Raw genomic sequence first — 17,029 nt, forward strand, 5'->3', positions numbered from 1 at the left:
TAAAAGGTTAAATATACAATCCAGAATTGATTACTTCCTGATGGATAAAATACTAATTGATAAAACAAATAAAATTAAGCATTTGCCAGCATTACTCTCAGACCATTCAGCCGTTCTACTACAAATTCACCTGGGCGGGGGACATGAGGCAGGGAGATGGACTGTGGACCGTTGTACTCTTAATGACCCACAAATCCTAGAAACACTTAAAATAGATACAGTTGAGTATTTTGAGAGAAATAGGGAGGAAACATCACCGCAGGTTAGATGGGATGCTTACAAAGCTGTCATAAGGGGGAAAATACGCAGTTTATCGGCACATAAATCAAAGAAATCAAAACAAGAAATCGAAACGCTGGAAACCAAGATCCAAAACCTAGAGCATTTAATAGAAATGGAACTTGACCCAGAAATAAAACAAGAACTGGTGGAGGATAAGGAAATTCAAGGGGAAAGGCTAACAGGGGTATTAGAAAACAAATTAAGAGAGAAATGTGAAGCAAGCAAATTAGCTAACTATGAATATGGTGAGGGATGTGGCAGACTCCTAGCGTGGAAAACTAAGACAGAAGACAACAGGAACAAGATATTAAACATCCTCCCCCAAGACGGATCCGACTTAAGCTCGGAGGAATCGGTAATAAAGAAAGAGTTTACTGCATTTTTTTCTTCATTATACACGGAAGAGATATTTCCTTCAAGTGATGATCTAAACAGGTATTTAGATAATCTAGAACTCCCTGAGATAACAAATATAGAAAAAGAGAGGTTGAATGCCCCGATTACCAGTGAGGAGGTAGTTGAAATACTGAAAGATTTAAAGAGAGGGAAAGCAGCTGGACCAGACGCGCTCCCTAATGAGTTTTACATCAAATTATGGGAGGATCTGGCCCCCCCTCTCACTAATTTACTAAATGAAATCTATATAGAGGAGGGGAAACTTCCGGAATCCTGGAACGATGCGACAATAAGCATCCTGTTAAAACCAGGTAAGGACCCAGTAAAATGTGAATCCTATCGACCAATAAGCCTACTGAATTGTGATTATAAGATCTTCACTAGTATTTTAGCGAAAAGGCTAGGGAAAATTGCGGGTAACCTGATAAATAAAGATCAGAAAGGGTTCGTAAGAGGCAGGCACCTGCAAGATTTAACACAAGAACTCATTATGTCCATAGATATTGCCACAAGTGAAAATATCCCATTAACTATAATGACTGTAGACGCAGCTAAGGCGTTCGATAGAGTGAATTGGACATTTCTGAACGCAACCTTAGAGAAATACAATCTAGGAAAAAACTTTCAGAGTGCAGTTAAAGAGTTATATCGGGCCCCAAAAGCTAAGGTTTTAATCAACGGTAATCTAACAGACAATATCTTAATAAATAGAGGGACCAGACAGGGGTGTCCCTTATCGCCAATTCTATTTAATCTATACATTGAGCCCCTGGCAACCAAGCTCAGAGCTCATAAAGAAATAACCCCGTTTATATACCATGCATGGGAGAAAAAAAATAGCATTGTATGCGGATGATCTGATGATATTCACTAGCAATTATGCAGGCTCTTACAACGCAATCGAGTCATCTTTAAAAGAGTTTGGGAAGATATCAGGTTACCAACTAAATATAGCAAAAACAGAAATTATGAGTTGGAACACTCAAGTAGATAGCAGCTTTTCTAGGGAAAAAATCAAATATTTGGGAATAGAACTGATTAAAAATATAGAAAAGGTACCCTGTATAAATTTGGATAAAACAATGGGAGAGGTAAGAAGAATGTTAAAAACGTGGGGAGGTCTTCCCCTAACTTTCCTGGGTAGATCTAATCTAATTAAAATGTCGATCTTACCAAAATTCACATTTCTGTTTAGTGCAATACCCTTAGAATTTAAGAGGGAAACTTTGAAAAAAATACAAGGGGAGTTAGCGAGTTTTATCTGGGCGGCCAAAAGCACAAGAATAGCCTGGAACAAATTACGAAGATGTAAGGCAGAAGGAGGAATTGCTAGTCCTGACCTTTTTGAATACTATCGGGCCTTTCAATTCAAGCATACAAGGATCCTATTAAGCAACTCTGATATATATCCAGAACATCTCAAAGCAATGACGGAAAACATGGGGCATTACTTATTTAAATTCGGGCATCCAAAGTACTTTAAAAAAATCAAATTGAAGACGCTAAGATCGGCGGCAAAACTTTGGTATCAGATAAGGAGCACTTTGAACATACAATATTACAGTGAGTTCGCTCCAATTTGGGACTCTCCGGGAACCCCAGATTGCCTAAAGGATAATTTGGCTAAACCCCTGAAAACAGCAGGCATCCAAGTTTGGGGCCAACTTATGGTGGATAACAAGATAATTGACTGGGAAACCTTATCAAAGAAAACAAATGCATCTCTTTCAAAATTTAAGTTTTACCAACTTACTAGCTGGGCAAAAACAATCAAAGAGAAAAACACAGGAAACAAGACAATTGAAACAAAGATGATAAAGAATTCCCAAAAGAAAAAAGAAATAGCATCATGGTACTGGGCTCTTATTACAGCAGGGGAGGAGAACTTCCTAATTCCAGAGGCGACCTGGGGGAAAGAACTGCCGTCGCTGGATCTTCAAAACATGTGGCAAGTATCTATGGGTAAATGCTGGGCAATTGTGAAATCTGCTGCTCTAAGGAGAAATCACCTCTTTACTATTCACAGAGCCTATTGGACACCAAAGAGGTTATCCAAATTCAGTGGTCCAAATATGAAAGCATGTCCCAAATGTGGACTAGTAGGTTCGGATGATGTACACATGTTCTGGCAGTGCCCCCAGATCGATGACTTCTGGCAGGAAGTGAGTAAAATCATAGAAACTGTATTGAAGAAGCCAATATCTGTAAGTATGGATCTTGTTATTTTTGGGATTAAAAGTCAAGACGGGGCGAATTTTTTAACACTTAAGGAACAGAATCTTTTGTTTATATTGATATTATTAGCTCGCAGGGAAATATGCATTAAATGGATAAAACCGGTTGCTCCAACACATTTGGAATGGGTGGCCTCTATAAACAAGATAAATAAATGGGATAGAAAAGGCAGACCTAGTAGGAAATACAGTTTTTGGGAGCTCTGGGAAGGTTCACATTATGTAAATTAATAGGTCACGTGGAACATTATATGTCAAGCTTACACATTTCCAATGATTATGCAATGGAAAAACAAGATACACAAACATCATGCTTGTGTGAGTGGCCAGGGTGGTCAGCTCCCCCAGTTCGATCTTGAAAGTGTTAAGGAGAGAAGGGGACTCCACTCTGAAAACCGCGAAGCCAAGTCATATTACCTAAGGGTCGTATAGGAACAGAAATCAGAGAAATGGGTCCCTGATAACTCCAGTAACACGTTATTGCAGAATGAGGATAAAAAAATAAAAAAATAAAAAATAGGCCCAGAAAGCTTCAGCAATGCCAATGTCCTCAGTAACCTCCACTCCCTGTGCCCCTTGAACCGTTTTAACAGCTTGTTCATGTTGCTTGCTGCGCAAACAATGCACCAGCATGCGTCCTCCTTTGTTAGTCCCTACAAAATATTTATGCTTCAAGCGCACAGCGGCATGCTCAGCCCTGTCCAAGTCAAGGCGCCAAAGGTTGAGTCGTTCCTTTTCAAGTTGCCTCCAGATCCAGGGCACCCTGGAGTGCTTATGAATTGCCTCTAGCTCCTTCACTCTTAATTCAAGTCCCTCCCTCTTGGCCCTTCTCGCCTTTTTCTCGTATACAGCTGTAGCTATAAGAGACCCCGAGCCACCAGCTTCAAGGCATCCTAAATCGAGGACAGAGCGGTGGAGCGGTCATCATTAAGTGTTAAATAGTCCCGCAAAGTGGAATGTAGCGCTGTGACAGTTGCCGGGGACAGCAGCATTGATTCTCTCAGACGCCAATGGGGGGCTGAGGTTGGAGGGTGGGAGGCGTGCATGGTCAAGGAGATGTGCGCGTGGTCTGAAAGCGAGCGGGACACAACAGAAAGGGCCCGGATACATTCCCATGCAGCAGAGGTGACCAGAAAGTGGTCTAACCGAGCATAAGTTTTGTGTGCTGCAGAAGAAAAGGTATAACCACGTTCTCCAGGGTGTAAAGCTTGCCACGCATCTCTCAGCCCACATTCTTTGTGCCATTCCCGACCCACAGATAACAGGGCTCATGCGCCGCCAGACCTCTGACCAGAGCGATCCATCTCACAATCCATCAATAAATTTAAATCTCCACCCACCACAACTGCTGGGTCAGGGGTGTGAAGCACCTTGGCTATAACTTCCATCAAGAAAGCTTCTTGGTGTTCGTTAGGGAGTAGATTGAGGCCAAAGTATAGTGAAATGTACCCATCTTCATTTGCAGTGCCAGCAGGCGGCCCTTAATTTCGGCCACAGGACCGAGCACCTTGCCCTAAAACGAGTGGAAAACAGAATAGCGACTCCACCATTCTTGCCGCTCCCGGAGGACTAGTACTGGCATGGAAACTCTCTAGCCTGCATTCTGTGTGTGCCTTTTGGAAGTGAGTCTCCTGCAGGAGACATACATCCCCCTATATTGCTCTAGCAGTGAAAGTAGTGCTTTCTTCTTAAATAGGGTTATTAAGACCTCGGACATTGAGGCTAATTATTTTAGTTTTCATAGGCATGATGGTACTGGCAGATCTGCGAGGGTTCGGCTATTGCTCTGTTGTGCACTGACAAGATAAGGGTGTGATGTGTAACCCCAGCTACAATAAATGAAAATTTTCGGAGGAAGTATCCAAAGAGGCTCGTTGGAGAGGGATTACAACCCAATCATGAACAACCCAAACAAAACAACAACACAAATAAGAAGAAGAATTGACAAAAAACAGTCAAAGCCCATCCCAGAGGGGGGCCAAGGAATATGGGGGCAACCAAGAGAGCAAGAGAAATTCCTCAATGTTGCGGCAGTCACCCCTTCCCCCAGCAGGCCCAATCACACAATCAACCTCAGCCACATAAAGATACCTCAGCGGTTGGAGTCCAAGGCTTCCCCCTCAGCTCCGGCAAGAGATCGAATCACTGCAGAAAGCTCATTAACTATCGTGGCAGGGTCATGGAGCAAGCGTTCGAGCCTGGAACCAGACCACTAGCCTCGTCAACGGCCATCCCTCGCCCATCGTGGAGGAGGTCTGGGAGGCTGTGCTGTCAGGATCTAGGTTCAACAGCTTACAGGTCTCCTCCAGGGAGCAGAGGTGATGGAGCTTCCCTTCATATCGAAATATTAAGCGGAAGGGGTGACCCCAGGAGTAGGCAATTCCGGCAGAGTGCAGGTGGCTAGTCACGGGCCGGAAATCTTTCCGCTTCTGCAGGGTACTTGCGGCCAGGTCCTGAAAAAGCTGCAGAGAATGATCTCTAAAGTTCAATGCTTGGTTGGAGCGTGCCCCCTTGAGGATCGCTTCTTTCACCCTAAAATCATGTACACAGACCGAAATATCAGCGGGCGATTAGATTGTTGGGGGGCCAACCGATGACAACGATCTATTTTGACTATGTTCTCCGCTGGGGTGTCCAGAACTACATGAAACAAAGCTTGGACGTACCCCTCCACGTCGTCGCCTTCTGCACCAGTGGGGACTGAATGAATACGGACGTTGACCCGTCTTGACCTGTTCTCCAGCTCCTCTGAGTGTAATTGAAGGTCAAGCTGTTGGTCCCGCTGCCAAATGACTTCTTTCTGAAGTGCAGCCATCTCTTCGTCCCTGGACATCGTGGACTCCTCTAGGGCCGCCACCCTCTCACCTACAGCATCAACATCCCTTCGTACCTCTCTCAGGTCTGCTCGTAGGTCAGTCTTTACAGCCAAGATGTCTCCTGGCTAGGAGACGAAAAGGGACTCCAGGAAGTCACGGGTCACAGCCCCATCGCCGCACTCTCCAGTGCTCACTTGGCCCGAGCTCTGTGAGTCCCCAGTGATTTTTCACAAGAAGATCACGCACTGAGCACTCCTTTTTAGGTCTCACCTATCCCATTCCGCAAGGAATGGATAGGGGAGAATTATAGTGTTGGATCAGGAAAGCTAAACCAGGCGGCGGATTTCGACGAGTGCATGTGTCCGTGCACGCGCTTCCATCCGCCTGCCTCGCATCATTGCCACCAGCAGCATTTCTCCTCCCCTAATTATTCACTGCCCACGGCCGGCCGGCCGGCGGTACTTTCACTTTCACGTCCGCCAGGCCGTGTCTCGCATTTCTCCTCCCCACATTTACAGTTCTCTCCCTCGTTCACTTCTTAGATGCATCTTAACGCTGTTGTCCTTAACTCATCCATAACCAAATTGTGAAGATTACTTGTTTTCATTCACTTCTTTCACGGCCGCGAGGCCGTGCTTCAAAGGGATCCGCTCCCCCGCCCCCTGCTTTAAGTAAATGCCAAAGGTTGTTTAGAAATGAACGCTTGAAATCACCCATCTGTGTGATGTCGGCATGCTTATTTACGGTGTGGTTTGTATGCAGGGCCACATAATTCCGGCTTCACGCTCCCATCACAGCCCCAAGCCATTGAGGTTTATTTTACAGAAACGTGAGCTCCTTTCCGTTTTGAGCAGTGGATTCTTCAAAAACACGGGCTGTACTAATTTATCCCACCTCTTGCGCGGTAATTAATTCGCGGGGTAGTGCTGTGAAATGGATTTTTGAAAGAAGTCACCAGCGGAAAGACAATGGTTACTTGATGTTGCTTTTTGTCGGACGAACAATCGTTAAGGTGTAATACCACCGCTCTTATGAATTCCACATATTAGAGCGTCCCCAGTCAATCAATAAAGTTAGCATTCCTCCGTTCATATTAGTGGTTCTGTGCAAGCGATTGTCAAAAATACACTCCACACACTGAAGCTTTACTCCTTCCTCGCCACTCTCCTATCAGTGTTGGGCATTTGTTGACTACTGCTCTAAAAATGTATGCAAAGCCCCGATATTTGTATTGTGCATTTCAATGTATGTGTACGGGTAGCTTCTCATTTCAATGTATGTGTACGGGTAGCTTCTGAAGCAAGAGTGGTGTCCACAGTACGAAGTGACAGGTTAAGATCCATGACACCGGAATGAGCCACCTACAAGGGACTTGGTGAAAGTTGTGTGCATGATGTGACATTTATGCATAAACACATACACACAAACATGCACATACACACCCCACACAGACATACACAACACACACTACACAACACATACCCTGCAGTCAGTCACAAACACATACACACACCAACACACAATACACCCAAGCACACACACTCAACCATACACATCAACACACACACCAGGTACAAACATATCTTCTCTCTCTCTCACACACACACCAAAACACACACCCTGCACACATGTAGACACACACAGTCACATGCACACACAGACATACACAACAAACACTACACAACACATGCAGTCACACACCACACACACAAGGACACACACTCACACAGACACATCAACACACATGCACATAATCTGGCTCCCTCTCACACACACACACACACACACACAGGCACATGAAAACAGACCACACACCGTGTAAACACACACACAGCAGACTGACATACCACACACACACAAACACTCACACACAACAATACTTTGAGTGATGCTCCTACTTGCATGCAATAAGCTATAACAACATACCTAAAAATCTGGTGCGTCAACAACACATACATTGGGCATTCTTTTTAGGACTTTCTAAGTTACATGGCATCTGTCATCGACTTGAAAGCCAGCGCGCGCCCGGCCTCACTCCCTGCTCCCCCTCTTACAGCAATTAACTTTCGTTCGTGCTGCCATCTGCTTTTTTTTTCTCTGTCTTTCGTTATGGCGCCTCTCACAACTGCCCCTCCCCCACCACAACCACAGAGCGCCCAGATTTCGACCAAATTAAGAGACATTTCACTTTGTGTTACGATTGTGCTTCTTCACTTGTTGTGTTGTTTGTCGTCAGCTGACTTGTCTTGCCTTCTGCTCCCCCGATTGCCCTCGTTTTCTTGCCTTCTGCTTCCCTGATTGTACTCGGTTTTTTTTCTTGTCTTGCCTTCTGCTCCCCTGATTGACCTTGTTTTCTTGCCTTCTGCTTCCCTGATTGTACTTTTTTTCTTGCCTTCGGCTCCCCCACTCCATCCATCCATCCCCCTACTCCATCCATCCTTCCCCCTACTCCATCCATCCATCCCCTCACTCCATCCATCCCCCCACTCCATCCATCCATCCATCCAACCCTCCCCCCACTCCATCCATCCATCCCCCACTCCATCCATCCATCCCCCCACTCCATCTATCCATCCATCCCCCCACTCCATCCATCCATCCCCCCACTCCATCCATCCATCCCCACTCCATCCATCCATCCCCACTCCATCCATCCATCCCCACTCCATCCATCCATCCCCACTCCATCCATCCATCCCACTCCATCCATACATCCTCCACTCCATCCATCCCCCCACTCCATCCATCCATCCATCCATCCATCCCCTCCATCCATCCATCCATCCCCTCCATCCATCCCCCCACTCCATCCATCCATCCCCCACTCCATCTACCCATCCCACTCCATCCATTCCCCCCACTCTATCCATCCACCCACTCTATCCATCCACCCACTCCATCCATCCATCCATCCCCCCACTCCACTCATCCATCCGTCCCACTCCATCCATTCATCCCCCCACTCCATCCATCCATCCATCCATCCCACTCCATCCATCTCCATCCATCCCACTCCATCCATCCCCCCACTCCATCCATCCATCCCCCACTCCATCCATCCATCCATCCCACTCCATCTCCCCACTCCATTCATCCCCCCACTCCATCCATCCATCCATCCCCCACTCCATCCATCCATCCCCCCACTCCATCCATCCACCCCCCCACTCCATCCATCCCCCCCACTCCATCCATCCATCCCCCCACTCCATCCATACATCCTCCACTCCATCCATCCCCCCACTCCATCCATCCATCCATCCATCCCCTCCATCCATCCCCCCATCCCACTCCATCCATCCATCCCCCCACTCCATCTACCCATCCCACTCCATCCATTCCCCCCACTCTATCCATCCACCCACTCCATCCATCCATCCATCCCCCACTCCATCCATCCCCCCATCCCACTCCATCCATCCATCCCCCCACTCCATCTACCCATCCCACTCCATCCATTCCCCCCACTCCATCCATCCCCCCACTCCATCCATCCCCCCACTCCATCCATCCATCCATCCCCCACTCCATCCATCCCCCCACTCCATCCATCCATCCATCCCCCACTCCATCCATCCATCCCCCCACTCCATCCATCCATCCCCCCACTCCATCCATCCCCCCCACTCCATCCATCCATCCCCCCACTCCATCCATACATCCTCCACTCCATCCATCCCCCCACTCCATCCATCCATCCATCCATCCCCTCCATCCATCCCCCCATCCCACTCCATCCATCCATCCCCCCACTCCATCTACCCATCCCACTCCATCCATTCCCCCCACTCTATCCATCCACCCACTCTATCCATCCACCCACTCCATCCATCCATCCATCCATCCCCCCACTCCACTCCATCCATCCCCCCACTCCACTCCATCCATCCATCCGTCCCACTCCATCCATCCATCCCCCCACTCCATCCATCCATCCATCCATCCATCCATCCCACTCCATCCATCTCCATCCATCCCACTCCATCCATCCCCCCACTCCATCCATCCATCCATCCCCCACTCCATCCATCCATCCATCCCACTCCATCCATCCATCCATCCCACTCCATCCATCCCCCCACTCCATCCATCCAGCCCCCACTACATCCATCCATCCCCCCACTCCATCCATCCCCCCACTCCATCCATCCCCCCACTCCATCCATCTCCCCACTCCATCCATCCCCCCACTCCATCCATCCATCCATCCCCCACTCCATCCATCCATCCCCCCACTCCATCCATCCATCCCCCCACTCCATCCATCCATCCCCCCCACTCCATCCATCCATCCCCCCCACTCCATCCATCCATCCCCCCACTCCATCCATCCATCCCCCCACTCCATCCATCCATCCCCCCACTCCATCCATCCATCCCCCAACTCATCCATCCATCCCCCACTCCATCCATCCATCCCCCCACTCCAGCCATCCATCCCCCCACTCCAGCCATCCATCCCCGCACTCCATCCATCCATCCCCGCACTCCATCCATCCATCCATTCCCCGACCCACACTCCATCCCTCCCCCGCCCCACACTCCATCCCTCCCCCGCCCCACACTCCATCCCTCCCCCGCCCCACACTCCATCCCTCCCCCGCCCCACACTCCATCCCTCGCCCACACTCCATCCCTCGCCCACACTCCATCCATCGCCCACACTCCATCCATCGCCCACACTCCATCCCTCGCCCTCTCACCCTGCCTCTATCTCTCACCCTGCCTCTATCTCTCGCCCTCCCTCTATCTATCTTTCGCCCTCCCTCTATCTATTTTTTGCCCTCCCTCTATCTTTCGCCCTCCCTCTATCTATCTTTCGCCCTCCCTCTATCTATCTATCGCCCTCACTATCCATCGCATCACTCAGCACCACCACAGCACCACCACAGCACCACTCAGCACCACCACAGCACCACTCAGCACCACCACAGCACCACTCAGCACCACCACAGCATCACTCAGCGTAACCACAGCATCACTCAGCACAACCACAGCATCACTCAGCACAACCACAGCATCACTCAGCACAACCACAGCATCACTCAGCACAACCACAGCATCACTCAGCACAACCACAGCATCACTCAGCACAACCACAGCATCACTCTTCGCAACCACAGCATCACTCAGCACCACCACAGCATCACTGGTTCAAATATACTCTCTCAATGTTTCAAGCTTTATTACAAATGTCACAAAAAGATGTTAATATTTCACTTCTGTTCTTGGATTTTCATCACAATAAAATATACTGAACATAATCTTCACAAAAGTTATTTACAAAAGTTTAAGCTATTGCCATTATAAATTGCAATCACTTGTATTTAAGTATTCATTATTTAAAAAAATTAAAAGCCATTGTTATATGTAATATCAATACATCTAAGTCACGTAAATACAAAACATGTTGCATTACAAATGCTATAGGTGTCACATTTGCGAAAGGTATAACTATTGGCATTGTAAATGACAAAGCTATTAATTTAGCTATTTTCAAAAACAACACATAAACAAAAAAATTGTAATTTACAAGACCAATAGCTCAAACTTTCCTAATGCGAGACCTATTGCGTTACAAATGCTTGTTTGTTTTGGCCACGTCAAGATCCGGACTGGTCGGCTGCCCAGTGGGGTATGAGGTGTCTGCTATCAAAGGGGGCTATTCAGCAGCACTCTCACCTCTGTATATTCACCACACTTGTTGAATCAGAGGCGAAGTGGACTGGTCCACCTCTGAGTGGTAGAGTTAATGTTCATGTATCAAAGAGCAAACCTGGGCCCTCCGATTCACCCCGCCTGTGGCACCCCCAAAAGCCAGCACCACCATTCAGGGCCACCCCTCATTACCGGTGCGTTGATCAGGGCAGTATCCAAAATCTAGAGCGGTGCAGAGTAAAATCTAGAGAAGCCCCAATAGCAGGTAGTCTCCAGGCTGCTCAACACAGAATATCGGGCGGCTCCAAGCAAGAAAAAAGTCACAAGGGAACCAACGGAGGCCACTGTCCAACATCACCTCACTTCACTGGCCTGCAAATCTAGGCCCAGGCCTCACCAGCCCTCCAAGAGCTGCGAGAATGTATAGAGCGAGACACACCTCATAGTCCCTCGACAAAGTCCCATCTACCGCCCACAGGGGTCCACCGCAGATAGGCCTTCAGCCAGGGCCAACAGTAATCAATGTCCCAGGAGGACGCCACAACAGACCAGCCGATCAGGCAGCTGTGTGGGAGAACGCCCTTTCACAAAACCGCTATCTGCCGTGGGCCCTCCTCAACTGTGCAGAACCCCGGTGGGGGCGGCTATCGGCGGGGGAAATACCTCAGCACCGGGACTTCTTGGCGGTTACTCAGGCCAGTTTTCATGCAAAGCGTTGGGCGCGCACCAGGGCTACCTCTGCTTACCGCTCCCAGTGGCCTGCCGCAGTAGCCCCTCGGACCGAGCCTCCTCGAGGGACTGCCTCCCGCTGCCGAGCCGGTGGGGTGCCCTGGGAGGCTCGAGCAGGGCCTCAAAGTTGAGTCAGCTTCCAGACAGCGGGCGATCAGGTAGGCTGCACCTCTCCGTCAGGGCTGTTGTCTCCGCCGGGTTGCAGACATAGGAGCGTGCTCGGGATGAGCTGCGTGGGCCTACTGGTGATCCAGCCACATGACCCAGGCGTCCGGTGCTACGACCCTCTCTCGCACAGCTCGGCTCCGGTAGATGCCATGCCAGGGGGGACCCTCTCGCAGTTCCTGTGTCGTCAGTTCAGGCATGAGCACAGTCCCGCTCTGGCCGACTAATGCCCTAAGCTCCTCTTTGCGGTATACGCCATCCCCTCGCGGGAGACCCTATCACCGTACTCTTGCTTCCAAGTGGGGACGAGTCACCCTGCAGCCCTGCAGCAGCAACTTCAGGCTCTTAGGTAGGGGGAAGCCTCAGTTTGCCAGTGGGATCCGATAAGGGTGCAATGCCAATGCTTAGGTCTGGCGGGGACGGAGCTCGAGCGAGACGTGTCCGCTCACTCCGCTATCTTGGCCAATCCTTTGATGAAGGTTTTAAGGGTTTTGACAGATAGGGTAACAACGAGATTGGTCTATAGTTTGCAAGAACTTCGGGATTGGGATTCAAGGATTTTTTTTCAAGTGAGGGGACACTAGCATATGTTTCCATTCCTGCTGTACTTTTGCAGAACTGAAGGAAACATTGAACAGCATCGAGATGAAAGGGGCTAGGTGATGTACTAAACTGGACATGATCTTGAGGGGACAGGGATTGCTAGGGGAGCCCGATTTGATACAAGTTAACCATCTCAGGACCTGTTCAGTAGGACAGAGATCAAAGTCCCAAGGCTTGCAATGGCCTAGGGATGCGGAGAAGTCAAGTCAAATTCCCACTCTGCACTAGCTAGGCAGACCAGGAAACTTATAATATAGATGGAAACAACTTGCTCTTCAAAGAAGTCTACAAGAGAGTCTGGGGTTTTGGAAAGTTATTTAATGCTTTATATATCTGGAGGAATTACCTGCTTGAGTGATGGTCATGGATGTGTGCGCTTTCCGTTCTACTTTACCTGTATTGTGGTAGTACCTTAACGCAGCCTGGTATGTGGACTTATCTATAGGAAATTTAGAGGAGCGCCATCTTCGCTCTAGCTGTTTGCACTTGGATTATTCTTGGTGTAACGGGTCTGAAAACGAAGGGGTATGTCGGCTGGAACGGAACTGATGGGCATTCTTGAGGGGTGCTTTAAGATCAAAAGTGTTAATTAGCAACTGGTTGTAGGCGGTGAGAACAGAGTCAACATCCATGTTGGGAGAGTGAGTAGGAGCCTTAAATACCTCTGAAAAGGTGGCAGGGGATTCCGCCCTCCAGGGACGCCGAGGTTTGAAGTCCACAACAGCTGAAGAAGCCTGCTGGGGCCAGTTGGTAGCCCAAAGTCTTCAAGCAACTACCACTACTGCTGTGCAGCAACAGGGACCAAGACCCAACGAACAGAGTTAAACCTGAGTTTGCTGATTGCAGGAGTGCTGACGGAGAGTTGCTGGGACCCTCAGAAGGCACGTTATCGGCTGAGGAAGGATTGGCCTATGACCGAGACAATGGGCGACTGGTAGTCCAGTGGCAACTGGACTTCTGACAGACCAGAGAGGACTCCGTGGACATTGACCATGCAACCAGGATGCAATCACCTTCTACGTGGACAGAGGAATCCCTTCGGGAAAAACCCTGTTGCATCCACAGCATACTTGGAGCATCTTCAGCATACTTCATCTCTTGCACGAGGACTGCTCCATAGGAATCCATTTCAATGCAGATAAAATGCCTGGAATGACTGAAGGACTGCTTCTTCTGTGAAGTTAACTGTTCTTGATGATCTTGCTGGTCCCCCTGACTAACTCGCTGCCGGAGTTGGTCGCCTCAAGTACTTCTAACCGACAGCATGGGCACTTACCTAACTTTTCTTAGAAATTTTTTTAAGTGTCCAATTTGTTGACTTTGCCAAGGATTATTCGCAATTGAGTGAAATTGCTTTGATTTATTATTGCTTGTAAAATCAATATCTCCGGAACACTCTGGTGGATCTTTTTCATTCTACTGTCTAAATCCCTATAAAAATACAGTCTATTTTTATCAATTGAGGTAAGATTTCTTGAGCCTTGTGTCGATTTCTTCTTCAATTGTTTTGGTGCTGTTTACATTCTTTACACTTGTTCCTCTGTGGAAGCCTTGCTGCTCAGTGCCATAGCTACCGAGGATTGAGCTGAGGGTTTTACAGACGAAACCTACTGGACCTAAAGGGGTAGGTAAGTTTATTACAAGGTGAGATTGCACAACCACACCATGTAATACTCCCCATTTCCTCACACCCCTTCTATTCTACTGAACACATTTAACAATACAAAACTCTTCAGGGAGTGTCAGTGCATTACCTGAAGTGGAAAACTAATTCAACCAACCTTGACTTGGAAATAAGGCATCAGGTCGATAGTCCACAACGAAATTAAAAATGTTTATCATGTTTCGCGACAGAACGACAATTAAGACTGCCTGCTCTCAGCATGGATAGATCGGTCTCCTAGTAGCATGTGGTGACCCTAGATGTGCTCATAGGGTGAAAGCTATTTCTACAATCTAGTGGTAAATAGGGCACCAAGCACGTAGCTGTTCAGAACAATACTGTAAATTTATATTGTGATTTGGGGCAGGGGTCCTGGCCCCTGGTCCCAGTCAGGCATGGGTAGCTGCAGACTGACTTGCCTTTGGCACGCTTTCGACGAACCAGCTGCGTTATTGCACATAAGACCAGTTTTTATGGTTTGCGAGGCATGATTGTTGGGTCATAAGCCAGTCCCGTAAACTGCAAAAAGATGGCAGCTGAAGATGTCATCGTGAATAAGGCTGATTCAAACGGACTTCTTCTGCAAAAGCAAAGCGGGCCAGGGAGATGAGTTGGGAGCCATGAAAGATCATAAGTTAGAATGAGAAAAAACAGTATCCAATGAATAAATATATCACAATTACATAACATTACCCAGAATAAAGTACTGGAAATTTTAAAATCATTTAAAAACAATAGGTTGTAAACAGCATTAAAGTGTGATGCAGGCTGGAGCAGTCAATTCTGCTATACATTCGCACTTAAGGCTGGTCTGTGGGGCTTGACTGGTGGGGCATACTCCTGTCAACTAGACCATGCAAGAAAGTTGGCAGCCCAAGAAAACGCAGCAATGCCTTGTGATGTAGTGTTCTATAAAGAGGTGCATCTTCAGCTCTGTCATAAATTGGAGCAGCATTACAACAGTCTTGTTGGATACAGGAATGTTGTTCCAGATCCTGGGTATATAGCTGTAAAAGGCATGTTGTCTTGTTTTTTCTATTTTTACACGTATTAGTCTGCAGTCTGATGGCAACCTGGCTGCAGGTGTGACAAGAACCACCAGAGACAGTGAGCTTCCCTGCTTGATGATCAGAGGTGAGGGCCATGATGGCTTTGTAAAAGATGCAGCTGGTTTTGGATGTGGTGCCACCTTCAAAGGAGTTCCATCAGGATGGAGGAGACCTGATCATATTTTTTCAGGCCAGAATGAGACGATATATAGGATGCTTTTTAGGGGCATATGTGTGGAATCTGAGAGGCCACGGAGCAAGGCTTGAATAGCAGTTATGAAGTCACTTTCTGGAAGAAACAGTTTTGCTCACTTTAGAAGAGAGAGCTAGTACATGGCCGTCTTTGTGTTTTTTAGCAGTGTGTTTCTTGAGGGTGAGGTTGGTGTCCTGGGTCAATTCAAGTGATTTGGCATTCAGTGAAAGTGGAGGCTGGAGGTTTCAAGATTTCAGGGTTTATGTCATTGGGCCAGGTTTGTATGGTTTCTTGTTTGTTTTTCTTGGTAAATAACATCAATTATTTTTCACTTGGGTAGAGTTTCTGGTAGTTGCTGGACATCCAAGTCAGGGTGATGTGCATGCAGTATTTGAGGTATTGGATGTCTGGAGCAGAGGATCATTTCAAGTAGAGTTGTATATTTTTGTGCATATTCGAGAGTTTTGATAGTGTTATATGTGAGTAGAGTACCAAGCAGCTCCACGCAGAGGTTGAAGATGGCAGTATGGAATACTGGATGGCTCTGCAAGTGATGAGGATCATTTGGGACCTCTGGGTATCCATGCTAACAAACTTGTGTCTGCAGGAAAGGTAAAAGGAAGAAAAGTGAAAAACATTGGTGGTAAATCCCATTTGAGACTCCAGGATTTATATGAGGGTGTGTCGAAGGCCGCTGGGAGGTCCAGCAATAGAAGGAGGCAGTGATCATCTTCATATGTGTTCAGGAGGGCATCGTCGAAAATGTGTAAGGTATTGGTCTCCATGCTGCAGCTCAATGAAAGGTTAGACTGGAAGTTGTGCAGGAGACGCAGAATGTTAGCATTAGTGTGATCTTGAAGTTGAACATAGACTTTTTTTTCAGTGATCTTGTAGATGAATGGTTAGTGAATGATTGCCGGTAGTTGGCAAGGTCATTATAGGCTAGTGTAGGTTTCTTTAGGAACGAGATGATCTAGCCTGTCATGAGAGCTTCTAGGAAGATGCCTTGAGTGAGTGAGGGATTGACATTGGTGAGTTGGAGTGACAGAATGTCCCCAGAAATCTTTGATGTAAGACATCCTCTTCATTAAAATGGACTTTCAGTGAGGCAAGTATGTTGACCAGATCTGCTAGAGATAGGGCTTTGAAAGATGACCATTGCTGGGTTCTTTTGGAAGAGGTGGGCATAAGAGATAAAGCAGGCTTAGTATTATAGAAGTGGTGTCGGATGTTCTGTTTTT

General features: G+C 47.6%; 1 protein-coding gene across 3 annotated transcripts in view; it reads left to right on the forward strand.

Moving 5' to 3' along the window:
• CC2D1B (coiled-coil and C2 domain containing 1B) overlaps positions 1-17,029 on the forward strand; it is a 710,809-nt gene that overhangs the window by 604,311 nt on the left and 89,469 nt on the right. The gene's annotated exons all lie outside the window — the stretch shown is intronic.

Source organism: Lissotriton helveticus, chromosome 1_2 (assembly GCF_964261635.1).
Source record: "Lissotriton helveticus chromosome 1_2, aLisHel1.1, whole genome shotgun sequence".
Lineage (NCBI taxonomy): Eukaryota > Metazoa > Chordata > Amphibia > Caudata > Salamandridae > Lissotriton > Lissotriton helveticus.